This window comes from Eschrichtius robustus, chromosome 3 (assembly GCF_028021215.1).
Source record: "Eschrichtius robustus isolate mEscRob2 chromosome 3, mEscRob2.pri, whole genome shotgun sequence".
Taxonomy (NCBI): Eukaryota; Metazoa; Chordata; class Mammalia; order Artiodactyla; family Eschrichtiidae; genus Eschrichtius; species Eschrichtius robustus.
Window position 1 is genome coordinate 83,729,195 of NC_090826.1, and position 19,527 is coordinate 83,748,721.

At 42.5% G+C, this 19,527-nt stretch overlaps 1 pseudogene; it reads right to left on the reverse strand.

The window, feature by feature from the left end:
- Nucleotides 1–17,683: 17,683 nt before the first annotated feature.
- Nucleotides 17,684–18,424, reverse strand: LOC137761166 (eukaryotic translation initiation factor 4E type 2 pseudogene; annotated as a pseudogene).
- Between the last annotated feature and the right edge of the window lie 1,103 nt (nucleotides 18,425–19,527).

Sequence of the window (19,527 nt, forward strand, 5' to 3'; positions counted from 1 at the left end):
ACAAACTCTTCCAGAAAATTAAAGAGGGAAATCTTCCCAACTCATTCTATTAGGCCACCACTACTTTGATCTAAAAACTAAACGGATTTTAAAAGAAAACTACAGATCAATAACCCTCATAGTCATAGATGCAAAAATTAGTAACAAGTATTTAACAAGTCAAAACCTAGAATATATTGGAAAAAAATCTACTATGACCAAATGGAGTTTACCTCAGGAATGCAGGATGGTTTACTATTTGAATACTAATTAGTGTAATTCTTCATATTAACAGACTTCAAAAGAAAAACTATGATCAACTCAATAACTTCTCAGTAATAAGATAAATGATGTCTGAGGATCTAATGTATAACATGGTGACTATAGTTGATAACACTGTACTGTATAATTGAAATTTGCTTAGAACTTAAATGTTCTCACCAACGCCAACAACAACAAAAAAATAAATTATAAAAAGATAAATATGTGAGGTGATGGATGTGTTAATTAGCTTAATGCAGGAATCCTTTCACAATGTATACGTATAGCAAATCATTACAATGTACACTTTAAATAGCTTACAATTTTATTTGTCAACTTTACCTCAATAAAACTGAAACAAAAAGGATAAAAAGAAACAACAGAGTGAATGGTTAAACAAACTATGGTGTATCCATAGGGTAGAATACTACTTGGTAATGAAACAGAATGAACTATTGATATACTCAGCTTGTATAAATTTCCAAGAAACTATACTGTGTGAAAAAAAAGCCAATCTCAAAGATTATATACTGTGTGATTCCAAACATATGACATTCTTGAAATGAGAAAACTATAGAAATGAAGAACAAATTAGTGGTTGCCAGGGATCAGAGTTGAGTTGTGAGGCAGGAGGTAGGTGTGGCTATAAAAGGGCAACAGAGAGATCCTTATGGTGACGGAATGGTGATGGAATGATTCTATATCTTGACTGTATTGAGGTCAATATCCTGACTGTGATATTGTACTACAGATGTTACCATTGGGAGAAACTGGATAAAGGGTACACTGGGTTTCTCTGTATTATTTCTTACAACTGCAGGTGAACCTACAACTACCTCAAAATGAAAAGTTTGATTAAGAAACAAAACATTTAAAAATCTGTTTATGCACAGTGAAGAATTAGGTATTAAAATGAAAATCAATATTATTTATAATAACATTAAAAATGTTAAACACTTTGAGATAGATCTGACAAAAGCTGGGTAAGGCACACAAAGAAAACTATAAAACACTGCTTATAAAAATTAAAGAAGATCTAAATAAAGAGAGATTAACTGTGTTCATAGATTGGAAGACTCAATGTTGTTAATTCATTAATCTTCCTCAAATTTATCTATAGATTCAATGCAGTCCTAATCCAAATCTCAGCAGGCACTTTTTAGAAAATCACAGACTGATTTAAAAATCCATGTGGAAATGTGATGGTCCTTATATTAGTTTGCTAGGGCTGCCATAATAAATACCACAGACTAGGTGGCCTAAATAAGAGAAATTTATTTTTTCACAGTTCTGGAGGCAGGGTTGTTTCTTCTGTTGCTCTTCTGTGAACCCTATGTGTTCACAGGGTCTTCCCTCTATTTTTACCTGTGTTCTTCTCTTCTTATAAGGACATCAGTCATAGTGGATTAGGGCCAACCCATATGACCTCATTTTACCTTAATCACTTCTTTAAAGGCCCTATTTCCAAATACACTCATATTCTGAGATACTTGGGGTTAGGATTTCAACATATGAATTTTGTTGGGGACATAATCCTCTAAACACTCAGCCCATGACAGACCTAAATAAACTAAAACAGCTCAACTCTGAGGAAGAAAATCAAAGTTGGAGAACTTACACTACCTGACTTTAAGACATTACAAAGCTGCAGTATCCAAGACAGTGTGGTATTAGTGTAAAGACAGACAATTCGATCAATGGAGCAGTACAGAAAGTTCAGAAATGGACTCACATATAATGGTCAGTTGATTTTCAACAAAAGTGTAACATAAAGACAATTCATGGAGAAAAGATAGTCTTTTCTACAAACGGTGCCAGAACAAATTGGTTATACATACACACAAAAAAAACTGAACTTCAATACGTAACTTTTACAACTAACCAGAATTAACTTAAAGTGGATCATAAGCCTAAATGTAAAACCTGAAACTGTAAAACTTCTAGAAAAAAAATTAGGGGAGAACACCTTTGTGACCCTTGGTTGGGCAGAAGTTTCTTATAACATCAAAAGTGTGATCCATGAAAGAAAAAACAAATAATCGAAACTTAAAACTTAGAACTCTTAAAAGACAAAATTAGGAGCTCTTCAAAAGACACTGTTAAGAAAATAAAAAGATAAGTCACAGGCTGGAAGAAAATATTTGCCAATCACATATCTGATAAAGGACTTGTATCTACACTATATAAGGAATTCTCAAAACTCAATTAAAGGAAGACAACACAATTTTTAAAAATCAGCAAAAGATTTTAACAGGAACTTCACCAAAAAAAAAAAAAAAACACAACAACACAGATGACAAACATATGAAAAGACATTCAACGTAATTAGTCATTAGGGAAATGCAAAGTAAAAGCACAGTGAGATATCACTATAAACCTACTAGCATGTTTATGGTTAAAAGGACTGATCAAATGTTGGCAAGAATGTAGAAGAGCTAGAACTCTCATACACTGCTGGTGAAATGTAAAATGGTACAACCACTTTGTACACTAGTTTGGAAGTTTCTTATAAAGTTAAATGTATAACTACCACATTCTCCAGTCATTCTCTTCCTAGATGTTTACCCAAGATAAATGAAAGTATATGCCCAATAAGAGACTTGTGCACAAACATACACAGCAGTTTTATTCGTAATAGCCAAAACCTGGGAACAATCCAAATCCATCAGCAGGTGAATGCATAAACATATTGTGATATATCCACACAACTAAGTACTACTCAGCAATAAAAAGGAATGAACTATTGATAAAAGCAACAGCATGATGAATCTCAAAATCATTATAAAAAGAAAGTAAAAGAAGCTAGACAAGAAAGAGCTGGAATTTGTATTAAATTCTTGGAAATAACAACTAATCTATAGTAACTGAGAGCAGATTGGTCGTTTCCTGGGGACAGAGAAACAGGAAGGGCAGGGCAGGAGGGAGAGGTGACAAAGGGGCATGAAGAAAATTTGGGGCACGATGGATATGTTCATTGTCTTGATTTTGGTGGTAGTTTCACAGGCATATACATATGTTAAAACTTGTCAAATTGTATACTGTAAATATATATAGTTTATTGTATGCCAATTATATATTTTTTAAAAACCTTTTGAAAAATATACACATTCCCAAGACCCAGAATCAGAATCTTCAGGGGTGAGACACAGGAATCTAATATACGACATGGATTTGAAACCAATGAGATTGGATACAATAGGAGGTAAGCAAACAGAATCGAAGCAAATAGGAGGGACTAGAGCGTAATGAGATGTGATGGTACGGGCCTTGAAATTCTTTCTAAAAAGTTTTATGGTGACTTGCAACACAAATACGTATGATTTCTGAGAAGGGAAGTGACATAATCAAAACAAAGCTGCCATAAACTTGAAGCTTGAAGGAGGTTCGGAAGTGATGGTTCCTGCGTGTTCACAGAACAGTGATGACTGGTTGACCCCTTGTGAGTTTCAAGAATGCCAAAGGCCGGTCAATGTTTTCTTTGCCACCTTAATAGATAATTTATTTGCATCATATGATTCTATAACTCTGAATGGTGACTTTTCTAAATAATTTTATGTTAGATGTTCTTTATGTTGGTTAATATATTCCTGGTCTCTGCATTTCAAATATTCTGCCACATACGCAGAGAAGATTTGAGGTTTTATCCTGTCATGATTTTTAAAGAGATGTTAGGAGGTGACTGTCTAGCCCGTGACCCCTTCCCTGAGAACTGTCACCCTGTCCACAGCAATGCACACTTTTCAGCAGCTAGGCTTGTGCTGCAGGACTTTGGTCATCAGGCTGGGCCAGAGACCACAGGCAGTTGGAACTGGGATAGAAAGACAAGATCTGACTGTCTCTGACCCCCTGCACTGAGCACAGACCATTCCGGTGCTATGGGGTGGCTGAAACAGTCAAGGTCAGCCTGCAGAGACAAAAGGCAGCTGATAGAGAGAGAGGCAGAAGCAAGGAACAAAGCAGGGCTCTCAGGACTCAGTAAGTCTCAGTCACTTTCTGTCTTGGGTGACCCGAGATGCCCCCATAATCTACCAACACACCCTTTTTTCTGGCAAAGCTGTTTTAAGTGGCATTCTGTTACCAGCCACCTCTAGAGATTTGTCCTTGATAGTTCTACAACCCAAACCCACTTATTCCTGCTACATTCAGTATGCTTATTTTAAATTAACAAAGGAATTTAGCACAGCTATTTCCAGTGGTGAATCCATGTCCATTGCTTTGTACAACAGTGATGCTGACTTTTCTGGGTTAGGAGGAAACAACTGACCAAGGAGGGACTGAGCTGGGTTTTTAGTAAGGGGGATGGAAGGAGGCATATCTCCCCATCTCCAGGCAGTGACGCAAAGATTGGAGCTCACAGTAAAACGTCTCCTGCTGTTGGGTCCCCACTTGAAAATTCTTTCTTACCTCTCCTCCACATTCTTCAGACCTTAACTTGACCCATTTTCTGAAGAGATCAGGGAACAGTTGTCATTGGTCTCTTTCACACTCTCATTAAGGTGCTGGTCAACCTTCTTTCTGAGCTAAACAACCCCATTTCCCTCATCGTCACCACCTGTCATCCAGATTGTTATCCAATTCCCTCTTCCATTCCCAGTTGTTCCCACCCTGCCCAATTCCCACACTGGAGTTGGAGGTAGATAAATGTAGATAAATCTTCTCTTTCCACCTCCCAAGTGTTTCCTTAGTCTCTTTTCTTCCCTCACTTCCATTCTCTCTGGCACTTCCAAAGTTCAGGGCCTCAACAACTCTGACCTGCATTTTGTAGCTAATACCTCTGCTCTCTCCTGTCTTCCTGCATCCTGCATAGAACTGCCGACAGACTCCCTCCTTGACCAATTCCTTTTTCTAAGACCTAGCCATGATCATACCGCTCTTTTTCTTGACTGCCTTCCCTTCCTCCTTGCATATGAAAGAAAGCACAAACTCTGTAGTCTCACATCCAGTCCACATCTTCCACTAGCTGGCCCAACTGATCTCCCATGAAACTGCCTTTGGGCTTCCTATGGTCCAATAAAGCATGCCGATTGCCTGACATGATGCCCTGAACCTGTATACATTTTACAGCTTCCTCACGCCCTCTGCCTAAACTTTCTTTCCCTTTCTCAGCTTTTCAAAGTCCTACTTATTCTATTTTTTCTTCCAAAGCCTAACTCAATGCGCCTTCCTTTGCGATTCTCCCCAGTCAGAAGGTATGACTCTGTGCTTAATGGTCACACGGTTTATACTTCTGTTTATAGTTTAGAAAACTCTTTTAAGATTCAACTTGTAGTCCTTGAATATGGACCTGTCCTCCCTGCTAGAAAGCAATCTCTTTGTGGACAAAGCTGGACCCTACCCCTTCCAGTAAACTCTAGGCCCCTAAGTCAACGCAGGGCATGCAGTGTGTGATCTGTGAAGGAATATTAGTCGATCAAGTTTGCAAAAATATGTGCCCACAGGCAAGCAGTGGGCCCACAAGTTTCGTCTGGTCATGTGACCACTGTCTCAGAAGATGCATGAGCTCAAATGACTCAGCAAAAATTTGCTTACAGGAAATAAGAGCTTCAGAAGCAGACGCTATTAATACTGATCTAAAACACATGTGTCTGGAGCCCCAGCTCAGGTTTTCCATAACACATGCCAAGGGTCTGCAGCCTAATACTGTGCCCCAGAGGGGCTGAAGAACAACAGGCTCCCTCCCTTCCTCACTGAGGGCACTGAAGAGGCCTGCAGAGCTTTGAGCCTGCACACAGAGTTGTGCCTCCCTTATCCAAAAAATCTATCTGCCTGGATTTTCCAGATCGTGGAAATTTGTCCCTATAGACACCCAAACTTTTCAAATTAAAATTCATTTTGATAAACAGTTTCCGAAAGGAAGAACATAATCCCACTTTCCCCCCTTCTTAAGCTTTCATGAATGTTATTTGATCACTTCTGGCTGGCTCTGGGTTGACATCAGATCTATCAGTTCCTACTTTTCCCACAGGATTGCCCAACCAACTACTGCCGTTATACCAGCAGATAATAATACATACAACAACAGCAGCAGCTACCATTTATGAGCACTTCCTACGTGCACAGCACACTGAGAGGCACTCTGCATACATTATCTTACTTTGGCTTCACAACAGCCCTAAGAGGTAGATGTTATTTTTAGGTGTGAAACACTGAAGAGCAGGGAGGTTAAGTCACTTACCCACGGTTACATGGCGAGTGAAATGATGGAGACAGGCCCTAATCCAGGTGGTCGGCTCCAGAGCCCGTACGTGGCAAACCCTTACTCTGCTGCTTCCCTCGGCACAAGTTGGCCAGAAATAACGTGACTGACTTGTCTGGGGCTATCCTGGTTTTAGCACTGAAAACCCTCCATCCGGGAAAAACCACAATAGTTGGTCACCCTCACTTGAGAGCAAGAAAACACTCACCATAACACTTGGCTCTTGGAGACCAGATGTTCCGCTGTCAGTGGTCCATCCCTAGCCGCTGAGGACAGGGAAAGAACCATTAACCAAGCAAGTCAAACCAGTAGGACCAGACAGACACAGGGGCTCCCAAGACAGTAATAATGTCACTCTCCTTGAAAGCGGATTTTGTTCAACACAGTGAAGGTTAGAAAATTCCATGAATAAAAATCATATACTTCTTTCTTCACATTCAAAACAGGAGAATGGCTACTTACACTTATTGTGGGCAATTTTCTAAGCTAGACTGTTTATGAGGTATGTTAAAGAGCTTATCGTTTACGCAATAAAAGGTTTTTTTAAAACCTTCCTTTCCAGGAAACAGCATCTTAGGAGCCACGCATTATTTAGCTTCACAGGTCAGCTGACGGAAATGTGACTCCAGTCTTGACCTGTGGACACAAGCAGGGGGAGGCTGAGGCCGGCCTGCAGTTGTGCCCCGCTGCCTGCATGGAGTCATCACAAAACTGAATGCTTCATTGAGAAGACCCTTCCTTGCAACAAGGAACCTCTTACTTCCACTGAAAAGCTGTAAGTGAAAGCCTGAGTTAACTGACATCACATTTCTAGTTTATTCCACTTGGGTTTTAGTACTCCTTCAAAACCAGTATCCTAGGCAATGTCCGTACCACTCCTGGGGCCTCCTCCTTAATCTGCCTGGTCCACTGGCCTGAGAAAAGTGGATAGGCTTTATGACCACCTTTTCCTCAAAGACCTTTTCCCAATATTTTGTGGCTGGGAAAGCTGAGATCAACAGCAATCTGGCCTCCAGAATGGTGGGGTCGCTGTATTTGGAGGGTGTTGCTTCCACAGAATTCTAAGTGCTCCTTTGAGAGTCCAAGGTTAACTTCCTGGCAAAACAAAGTGGAGTGGCCTTCTGCCCTGTTTCTTGCATCTGCACAAGCCAGGACATTATCTTGGCAGGAAGACTTAATATTTTAGGGAAAGAGAAGAGGCAGAGGAAAGCTGACCACCCTAATGGCAAGATTGGTGCTGCCCTCTCTCCTGGAGCCCCTTGGCTTGTCTTGGACTTGCTATGCAGCAGTGTCCAGCAGGGACTGGACACAGAGCCATGCCCTTGGGGGTGCCCTTGAGCCTCCCCAGAGGGATTCCCAAGCTCCAAGCAGGCAGTGGGTGTTTGTTGGGGGAGCTGGGTTTACTCTTCAATGAGCTAAATGACTCCTTTAGGAATTAGAAACCAAATAGTTTGAGGCTGCCAGAAAAGATGACAAATTTGCTTTTCCTTAACGAAACCAAAAACTGTTCCTTGGAAAATTATAAAGGCGTTTTTAAAGGACATTGGGGTTCACATTTCTGTTCATTTTATTTTTCAGTTTCTTCTTAAATTTAACTTAATTTAGCTATTTAGGAAATTGCTTATTAAAACCAAAAGATCAAGATGTTTTTCTCCCTTACAGCCAAATGTGGTCTGTTTTCCTTCATGGGAAGAAGTTTTCTTTCATAGCATCTTCAGGAGGGACGTGGTCACCTCTCCTCAGTGATCTAGTGCTGCTTTGGCTCAATCTCCATAAATACTATTATTTAGTTTGTGCTTTTCCCAACTTCCACCTACCTGGCCCATTTATGGGCTTTTAAATCTTCCAGGAAATTTCTGTAAATTGCCACTGACACAATATTGAGAGCCTGTACGAACACCTTTGTACTGTGGCGGGATTCTAGGTGGACTCAGCTATGGCCCAGAGCAAAATTAGACCCTGAAACACACTGCAGAAGTCTATCTTCCCCGAGAGTGGTAAAGGGGTACCCCAATTTATGTTCTGTTCAATGACCTCAGTGTCCAAATAGAAAAACCTACTCAGACCATCTGATTTATGGGACTATAGGAAAAACATGCTAACCAAAGAGGATAGACTCAGAAATGGTAAGCCGTTTTCAAAGCAATAAAATCTGATTTCAAACTAATGAGATCACAGTAAGCTATAATTTCAGTTATTTGTGCAAGGTGTTAAGCCCCGAAGTATTGATGACATCTTGAAATTAAAAAAAAATACTGAAGTTATGGCCCCTTCCACATGGATGTACAGAGGAAAAGCTATAAAACCCTTCTTCTTTGGCCCTTTACATTCAGTTTAAGGCAAGTTAGATACAGTTATGCTCATCGTTCAGATTCCGTATTCTCAAATCTGCGTACTCGCTAAAATTTATTTGTAATCGCAAAATGAATACGCTCTGTCCTTCCGCGGTCATTAGCAGACACGCGCAGAGGAGAAGAAAAGCTGAGTCACCCAATGCACGTATCTCTAGCTAAGGTCTGAGCAAGGAGAGGGGGACAGAACAGGGGGCTGCTCTACGCTCTCTTACTGTAAACAAGCCTTCTTTTCACAGTCTAAGAAGCGTTTTTTCACGTTTTCGTGCCTTTTTTTGGTGATTCCGTTGTTTAAGGTGACTCCCAAGCACGTGCTGAAGTGCTGTCTAGTGTTCCTAATCAGAAGACAGGCTGTGATGGAGAAAATATGTGTTAGATAAGCTTCGTTCAGGCATGAGGTATAATGCTGTTGTTGACCATGAGCTTAATGTTAATGAATCAGCAGTATATCATAAATAAGGTGTCTTTAAACAGAAACACATAATAGATGGTTATATATTGCTTGGATGATGAAACTTGTGATCAGAGGCTCGCAGGAATCTAACCCTGTATTTCTACCAGGAGTGATGGTTCAGTATTCACTAATTTGATGTTCACAACAACTTTATAGAACATAACTACCACGAATAATGAGAATCGACTAATTCCTCAAGCTTATAACTGCCCTTTTAAGGGAATTTAACTTATATAGTATCCCTTTGTTGCTAATGTCTGTTCACCCTCACTTATTAGGTATCTATTGTGTGGAGAACATCATGATAGGACCTTAGAGGGTCCAGAGATGACCAAAGCTAACATCTCTGCCCTCCAGAAGCTTCTGATCCAGCAGAAGAGAGAAGAATTTGGATTGATGGAGGCTAACAGCCTGAGTTAGGAATACAAACACCTTTTCAGGTGTTTCCCATCACGGAATCACAATCTTCCAAACTGAAAAATCTGGTTCATTGCCCCCTCCTTCAGCGCTTTTCTCACCTGGCTTCCAGGACGCCACACTACATCCCTGGCCTATCCCTATCAGTCTCATTTGCCCCACTTTCCTTCACTGCTAAATGTCAGGTGTCCTAGAACTCGATTCCTGGATCACATTCTTTTCTGTCTACACTCACTTCTTTGGTCATATTATCTGGCTTTCTGATTTTAAATATTAACTATACCTTGGTGACAACCCCTGACCTCTAAATTCACAGATCCACCTACCTGCCTGACTTCTCCATTTGAAAGTCCAAGGGGCATGTCAAACAAAATTATCTCAAACTCCTGATACCAGCTCCTGATCTCAAACCACCCCAACCTGCTCCTTCTATAGTTTTCTTTATGTCAAATAAATGGCCACTCCATCCGTGGCGAAATTTATTTTCCAAAACCAAATCCTGCAACAAGATATCTACTCCTGCGTGCTCTTCCTACTCCCCCATCAAGAGAGGAAGTCTATTTCCCTCTGTCTGACTCTTGGCAGAACTCTGTAACCGTCTTTTTTTTTTTTTTTATTTATGGCTGTGTTGGGTCTTCATTTCTGTGCGAGGGCTTTCTCTAGTTGTGGCAAGCGGGGGCCACTCTTCATCGCGTTGCGTGGGCCTCTCACTATCACGGCCTCTCTTGTTGCGGAGCACAGGCTCCAGATGCGCAGGCTCAGTAATTGTGGCTCACGGGCCCAGTTGCTCCGCGGCATGTGGGATCTTCCCAGACCAGGGCTCGAACCCGTGTCCCCTGCATTGGCAGGCAGATTCTCAACCACTGCGCCACCAGGGAAGCCCTCTGTAACCGTCTTGATGCAATAAATATGGCAGAAGTGACACAGACTTCCATGGCAAGGTCATAAAAGTTGATACAGCTTCTACCTGGCTTGCTCTCTTTTTGGGGCCACTCACCCTTGGACCTTTGCAACCCAGCCACTATGTTGTGAGGAAGCCAAGCAGCCACATGGAAAGGCCACACAGGGGTGACCCAACCTCAGCTCACAATCAGCATCAATCACTGCACATGTGAGCAAGCAAACTTTCAGATGATTTCAGCCCCCAACTTCAAGCTGCCTCAGCTGACTCAAGTGAGCAGAGACAAACTGTTGCCTCAGAGCCCAGCTCAAATTGCAGATTTGGGAGCAAAATTAATGTTGCTATTGTTTATTACGCTAAGATTGGCTTGTTATGCAGCAATAGAAACCTAAAACACTGTTCTTCGCACTGCCCAGTCCCGAAACCTTGGAGTCACCCTTGCCACCTCTCTGTCTCTTGTAGCCCAATTCCAATCTGTCAAAAAATTCTAACAAAACATGACCAGAATCTGACCTCTTCTTACCACCTCCATTGCTATCAAATTTTCACCATCGTTCCTCATATGAGTTATTTCAATAGCTTCCCAACTAGTCATCCTGCTTCCACGCTTGCCCCTCTTCAATCTAATCCTCGACACAGCAGCTAAAGTGATCCTGTTAAAGTGTAAGTCGGATCATATTAACTCTCTAATCAAAAGCTCAGATGGCTTCCCATATCACTATACAATTTGCTGCCCCCTCCATAACCTTTCCGTCCTCCTTTCCTACGGTCTTCAGTCCCCGGGTCCCACTGGCTCCTTCATGCTCCTCACACACACATGTCTGTTCCCACATGGGCCTTTGCACATGCTTCACTTCCTCACCTCCTTCAAGTCTTTACTCAAATGTCACTTTTTGGGGGAGGACTTCCCCCGCCAGTCTGTCCTCCTTCCCTGCTTTATTTTTCTCCATCGTACCCCTCGCCACTCACATCAGTTTAATTATTCATCTGGTTTCTCACTTGCCACCACATTCCACCACCGCCCTCACACACAGAGACCCACAGAACACAGAGGAGACTGTTAGCTCCACGGTGACAGGGATTTCTATTTACTCACTATATTGCATCCCTAGTGTCTTAAACAGTACCTGGTACCTGGTTGGCACATTGAAGGCCATTGATAAACATCTGTTGAATAAATGAATGGGATTAAATGCTTTGGTTGAAGTCATATCATCTAAGCAGCTTTGGGAGAATCTGAACCCATTTCTTTTGCTCTGGCTTTTATACCAAGTAATATAGTTTCAGCTACAATAATAGAATAAATCTATAAAGAAAATGTACTATCTTATGAAACAAGACATTCAGAAATGTTTCTAAGGTTTATTATTTCAGCAGCACAATTATGGTATCAAGGACCTAGGTTTTTTCTATCTTTCCTCTTTACATTATCTTTAATGTATGTTATGGACTGAATGTTTGTGTTCCCCTAAGATTCATAAGTTGAAACCATAACCTCCAATGTGGGGCTCTCGTGAAGGGATTAATGCCCTTATAAAAAGAGGGGGAGACATGGGATCTTTCTCTCTTTGTGCACCTACCAAGGAAACACCATTTGAGGGCATAACCAGGAATAGGGCCCTCACCAAGGACCTGACCGTGGTAGCACCCTGATCTTGGACTTCTAGCCTCCAGAACTGGAAGAAATAAATATTTGTTGTTTAAGTCACCCAGCCTATGGTATTTGTTATGGTAGCCAAAGTAGACTAAGACAGTGCAGCAGATTGTATTTCACAAAGATGGCCACACCTATATATTTCTCCAGATCTAGGCAGGGGATTGTGACCATCCCAATCCAAAGAGTAAGGCAGAAGTGATGCTATATGAGGCTAGGTCACAGAAAGGATTCAGCTTCCCCTTGGCACTCTCTCTTTCAGGATGCTTGTCTGGGAACCATGTTGTGAGGAAGCTCAGGCCACACGGAGAAGCTGACATGGGGAGGAACTGAGCCTCCCCTCCAGCAGACAGCACTATCCCAGCCATATGAGTGAGGCATCTTGGAAGTGGGTCCTCCAGCCCCAGGCAAGTCTTTGGATAATTACAGCTCTAGCCAACATTAATTGCAACCTCGTGAGAAACACCAAAGCCAGGACCTCTCCCAAATTCCTGGCTCACAGAAACCACTGGAAAGTAATAAATGATTGTTGTTGTTTTAAGCCACTAAATTTCGGGGTAATTTGTTAGGGAGCATTACATAACTAATAACATTCAACACGTTGGCTTTCGTCCTTCATAGTTAAGGCGAAGCTGCTATAGCTCCTGACATCACATCATCATGTCAGAAAATGTGACAATATTCTAGGAGCAGAATTCAATTAATCTTACAATAATTATCGAGCAACCAGAATCTTCTAAATTCAAATTTGGACACAGGAAGCTCACCAAGAGCTACCGAACTGTCTGGTTTTTTATACTCTTTTCAAGCAAGGGCTATTCTAAAATATTTTAGACAATCCACATATCTTTACAACTAGCAATCTCGCTATTGAAACCCCACTGGTAGTATCCATTATGCCAATTAAAAAGCCACTGCTTTCATCAATGGAAACCTATTTCTATGTCAACTGGTAAAGCAACTGCTATTGATCAGAGATAAAGATCATGGAAGCTCTTATAGTAGCTGCTTCTGGAATACAGGCCTCCTAATTAGAATGCTGGCTTGCCACCTTAGGGTGTGAATTCCCGATTAGGGCAAATGATTGTACCTAGAGTATAATGTAAACTACATGCATGAGAGCACACTGCCTGTGAGGAAATATTTTAAAATATATTTCAGACCTTACAACACCCAGGGTGGCTCTTTTTTCTCAAGTTCATTCCTACATCCCCTCTTAAGCATCCCCTGCAAGTCTCTATATTAGTTTTCACTCACTTCTAAGGAACCAGATCCACCCAAACACAGGAATGGGTTTCTTTTCTGATACTCCCTCTAGAAGGAGCTGCAGATACCCTGTCTAGGCTCTTATATCAGCTAAATGCAAGCCCATTTCCCAAGCAAGGCAGTAATCCTTGTAGGCAGTTCAGTCCAAACCTATATTCAAGGACATAACGCTGTATTTCTTTAACTGCCTCATCACTTGCAATCAGAGTCAGTGAGCCTCATTACGGGTGCGGGTAGGATTTGATCCCTTGGAGCCAACCACATTAAGGCCAGGACCGTGTTACACCTTAATGGCTGTCTTCTGGTTTTCACAGGAGACATTGAAAAATTCCCACCAAATACCTACGTTTTCCTCGGTCTCCATCTGGGGGTGGACAGGAAATGTCCTATTCTCCCAGTGGCAGAGGTCAGCTGAGGTTTATCAAGCCATGTGGATGCCTTGGCATTGCTAAGGAAAATGGAGAGGACAAAAAGCTGATCCGGCAACAGCAGGGGCTGTGAGGAGTAACCCCGGGAGACAGCCTGTATTCCAGCCCCACTTCGCGGTCTTAGACCTGCTCCTTAACTTTTCTTGGCCCCTACATTTCCTCATCTATAAAACAAACGTTTTCTAGATCCTTCTTTGCTGGATAGGCTAGTTCTAGCTACATTGGCTATTACTTCTGGACAAACCTGGCAGTGCTCCCTTCTTAGTTGTTCCCATTATTATTTCCTCCCTCTTTCCCCTCCATCTCTCCCTCTCTTCCCCTATCCTCCCCTCCTTTCCCTGTCTTTTTTTCTTTCCACATATATAGAGTATCTACTATGACCTCAGAACAGCCGCTGTCCTCTAGGAACTCATCATCTGGTAAAATACATATCAATAATAATTACTATTATTTCAATGAGAATAAATACTAAAATGCACTAATATTTACTGGGCTCTCACCATGTGCCAGATATCATGCTATGTGCTTTTCATGCATCAGCTTCTTTAATTGAATTCTCACAGCACCTCTCTGTGGAAGGAACTGTTTATTCCCCTTTGACTTTCAGAGAAGTCAAATGATGTACCTCAAGTCTGTCTTGCCCGAAAGAACTTTTTGAACAAATGAAAAACCACAGTGCAACATGATAAGTGCTATCTTAGCGGTAGGTACAAAAGCAGAAAAGCTGACAAGAAAGAGAGAAAAAGGATCTCCCCCTACGTGAATCTGGAAAGAAGGTACACGAATGGTACCTTCGAAGAGGGACCACTGAAGAATGAGAGGGACTTTACCTGATGGAGAAGGACATGAGTGCCAGATTAGATTAACTCATAACTTAAAAAATGATACGGAAGAAATAAAAAATGTCGCTGTCATCTAATAATATCACAATAACGGAAATTACTGGGGTTTTCTTTAGGCTAAATATTAACACAGATGTTGCACCATCTTTTTGGCCAAAAAAAATAACCACTTCATTATTTCAATTCTTGCCTCATTTCCTCCTTTATTCTAAGTAATGCTGCCTATTTGTTGAAAGGATATGACCCTTCTCTCTTAGGTTCCTGCCTGCCCTTCCCCCAGTTTCCAGTCCGTTTGTTTGTTAGTCACGTGATTATTTTCCAGTGCTAAGTGCTTGAGCATACTTTACTTCTTAAGAAACATTCTAGAGCAGGTCAGGGAAACCCCTTCACTTTCTAGGAACACTGCAGCTACATGAAGACCTTAGGTGACTGGTTCTTCATTGAAATTCTGGCTTTGGCTTACACCCAGTCACACATTCATTTCAAGTCAGAAAGTGTGGAAATGTGACTTTTTTGCTGCTCAGCACTCATGCCCTTTTCTTAGATGAAGGGAACTCAGTTTTTCTTGGAGAACCACTTCTCCCCCAGTCTCAGGCCAAGGGCTTGAGAGTAGTTACCTGCCCCAGGCCTCGCTGATCAAGGTCACAGTCATACTACATGACTCATGCTGAGCCAGCGAGCATCACCAGCCTTGGAACTGTCACTGGTCCTCCTGGGAAAGAGAAAAATTCTTCCCACTTTGGTAACAAGCTGGTGGGATATGAACGTGGCATTACCAGTGCTTATCTTTGTCACCGCTTGAGCAGAGCCAACCTGAAAATGAAGCTAACCCAGTGTCGTCTTTCTGCTCACGCTGGTTAATGCCCTTCATGGCTTTCTCCCTCCCCACACAAGAGGCTACAAGTGTCACTGCAACTGGTCACTAGCAGAGGAGCCCCTGATAGGGGACACAGTGACCACTGATACTGCCTTTATTGAAGAGGTCAGTGCTGTCCCTCACCCTACCTTGATTCCCCACATCCTGGTAGAGACTGCATAACCTCTCCTACTACTTAAAAACCTCTCTCTTGCTTAGTATATTACAACACTGTCCTTATGCCCTGCCAAGACCTGCTAGCCCCTTCTTCATGTTCCAGGAAGTACATCTGAGCAGTCAGTCTGGAATTCTCTCCGAGCTGCTATCAGCCCCTCCATCAGCAGGGTGGCACAGTCTTATGGCCAGAAGGCCTTAGACTCTCCACCTTCCCCTGAGGCCCCAGGGCCCTCATGCAGAAGAACAAGGTGCCAGGCTTCTGCCTGGATATCTGTGGCCTCAGCACAGATGTCATCTGAGACTGCCTGCTTCTCACAAACCCCAACCTCCAGGAGAACAAGTCGGGGTGACTGAATGAGCCTACATGGAGAATATCCCTTCAAACCTGCATCATTATGCAATAATGCTATTTGCTGTGTGTGATAGCCCAGCCATCTCTCAGAGCTGATCAACCAGCCTCATGTCAAACCTTATGATCTTCTGTGATGTTACCCTGATTTTCTCTGGTTCATCTGCATCTTACTGAAACTCGTGACTGCTGGTGGCCACCGGGATGTTTCTGAGTCACACTCTGCTCAGCCAGAGCATCTAAGATATTAACATACCTGGAAGGACCTCTCCCTGGCCCATTTAAGATCCTCTGGTCTTCTTGGGACACTTAGGAAAATGTCACAGCTGCAAAGTGGTCTACAAAGTCCAAGTCTACATTCCTGATACTACACCAACGCTTCCTGCTAGGAACAAACCACAAGAATAAAGGCCATTGGGTTTCCCAGCAATGCCTTATTTGTGGACATATTGCTAAACAGCCACAGCTGAACCAGAGTTTCAGGCAGGTTTCAACTAAGATTGGTTTGTATTTCCCAAGGTCACTTATAAGCCAATTCTTGGGACTCAGATGCATTTTCAATGGAGACAGGGTGACAGACTGTGCAAAGGCCTCAGGTCAAGCCATAAGTGCCTACAGTAACTGTGGTGCCAAGCGTGCTATTTCAACTCTTTCCAGTCGCTATTAATTATATAACTTCTTAAAAAGTGCATGTCAAGCTCCCATGCAGGGTTCTCAGACATGCTTCCCAGCCCTCACATCTTGGCAGCCTAAGAGAATTACCTCCACTGATCAAACATTCATTCATTCCTACAGATATTTATCTGTTTTTCACCAGGCACAGCTCTTGGTGCTACAGATACAACAATGAACAAAATGCACCCCCCAGATATTCCAAAATGGGAAAACAAGGTCACCTGCTGCTATACCGGCCAGCATAATGGAGGAAGGGCCACCTAGCCGTTTCTTCAAAAATGACTAGGGTGCCCCAAAGGTAAATTTCCATTTCTACCCTTGAATACAGAAATGCCGACTCTCAAAGTACCAGTTTTCTACCTTAACAATGTTTAGATCTAGTCTTTTTTTTTTTTTTTAAACAAAATGTCCCAATAATTTAATGGCAGATCTAGAAGACAGCATTTATAGCTATTCCGGGACTCTCCAACAAAAAGCTTTTCCTGGATGCACAGACATTCATAATACTGATCACGCTCAGTCGACAGCTCTGGCTTGTACACGTGGTCACGACGCCCTTCGTACAGCACAGGAGAGCACGACAGGGTGCCCGGGAGGCATCTGGACAGCACACAGCAAAAGGAAAGGCTGAACTCCCCCCAACAGAACCCCATTAAAAAAAAAGTTTGTCTATTACAAAGTCACGCTTTCCATTTTTTCCGCTTTATAAGGTCAGCGATGCTGGAGGGTGTCTAGCGGAATCCGTCCTCCAGGAATGAGTGCAAAAGGGCAGCACGAGGCTCAGGGACGTCCCCTCCGTGAGCAGATGGAAGGGCCAGCCGGAGACCTCCCATCCGTTTCGGACAAACACACGCATACAGAAAAGGATTATTGCCAGCTTGTGTACTTTCACAATGTGATTTTTGTATTTCGAAAGCTTGAATTGTCCTTGATGCTGTCGGTGTGGGTTTTGTATTCCATAATGGTGTTGGGAGGTAGGTTAAGCACTCGCCGAAGCGTATCCCGGATGCGGGCTGTGGTGGCTTGGTCACTGGCAGTCTTATTCCGTATTGAAATAATGTCCTCCCGAAACCGGACAGAGACCACAGCCCCACAGATCTCCTCCCCAACCATGAACTGTTCCCCCAACGTGGCCAGGATGAGAGTCTCCCAACAACGGGATGCCAAGACCTTCCGCAGCTGAATAATCCACTTGCTACCATTTTTATTTGCATCATCCTTCCACATGGCTTTAATTCCTTCTTTGAAGAGATGGAAGTCACTGTGGCCTGTCGGGTCCCCGGGATGTACCATGTGGCTGTAAAACCTCCAGAACTGCTCCACAGAGGCAAAGATGCCAATCTGTTTGATATTCTGTTCGTAGCTCTGTGAGCTGGTGGGACGGCCAGGGGTTCTCCTGGAGTACCAGAAAGTGTAGTTATACTGCAGGGGGTGCTCTGCTGGCCCAGGGACAACAGCCTTCCTCTTGCTGCTGCTCTGACTCTTGTCTCGTTCCGTTTTTTCCTTCTCACCATCTTTCCGTGCGCTGTTTTCTTCATTCTGATCCTGGTCCCCACTGTCGTCATCTTTCAGTGCGTCGAACTTGTTGTTCATCCTCTCGCCGCCGCCGTTGTCACTGCCTCACCTAGATCTGGTCTTTGCATCCCTTTTTCACCTTTGGCTGTTGACCCTTAAATAAACTAGAAGCAAATCATCGAACTAAGAAATATTCCTTCTTCTTCCATGTGTCGGAGAAGATCCTGGGAGATACACTGAGTCTCAGTGAGCTTGACTGGCTTGAGGGCTTCAGGTTCCTTGGGAATTATGAAAGGGCAAGGGTGGGGAAGGGGAAGAGCAGGGAGGGGTGGCGACACTCCTCACACCAGTGGAACCACCAGACCAGGGGATTTCCAGCCAGTCCAGATAGTAAGAAGGAAATGGCATTCTTCTTCTTCCCACTGCTCTGGGAAAACCTTCTGGGTGGAATCATCTGGACTCTAGCTCTCTAAGCTTTGCTCACTTCCTTATATAACTCAGCATCCCTCTAGAAAACTAACTGCAGAATGGAGCTTACATATTTACCCAGCTCTTTACTCCCTCTCATTTATTCACTCAGAGCACTCAAAGTGTTCCTAAATTTAAAGGAATATTGATAATTTTCAAGTGCTCATTGCTCCTTATAAAGTGGTCCTATGGGTATATCCTCCCACCACGTTTAATGGGGTTTTTTTTTTTTTGCAATTGGTTTTAAAAACAAAACCAAAAAAACCAACCCATTTCCTTACAGAGAGAAAAACAAACTCCAAGAATAACAAATCTCTGTGACACTTTGTAGCTTCTCCGTTTCCTTCTTAATAGGTTTACAACTTGCATTGACCTTTTTTGGTTTTTTTGATTTGCAAAATATCCACAATAAAAACCAGTGACTTCCCAATGGCATCATTAGATCATGAGCTTCCTTAGAACAGAGAGTGTCTTTAGTTCTATTGAGGAGTGTATGATGAAGGGCAAACAAAAAGTAATAACAAAATAAAATCCACCAGTTATACAGATATCGCTCAAAAACTGGCCCAGGCTTTCACGACTAGGGTGTCACATTTTTCTGTTGACCTGACACCAGAAAAAGCAAAGCAATCTTCTGAAGACATGGACAAAATGTTTCTAGAATATGTCTGTTTAAGATTATGGGAGGGGAAAATTATACTTGTTTTATTTGGCAATAATAATTCGACCTAGACGTGT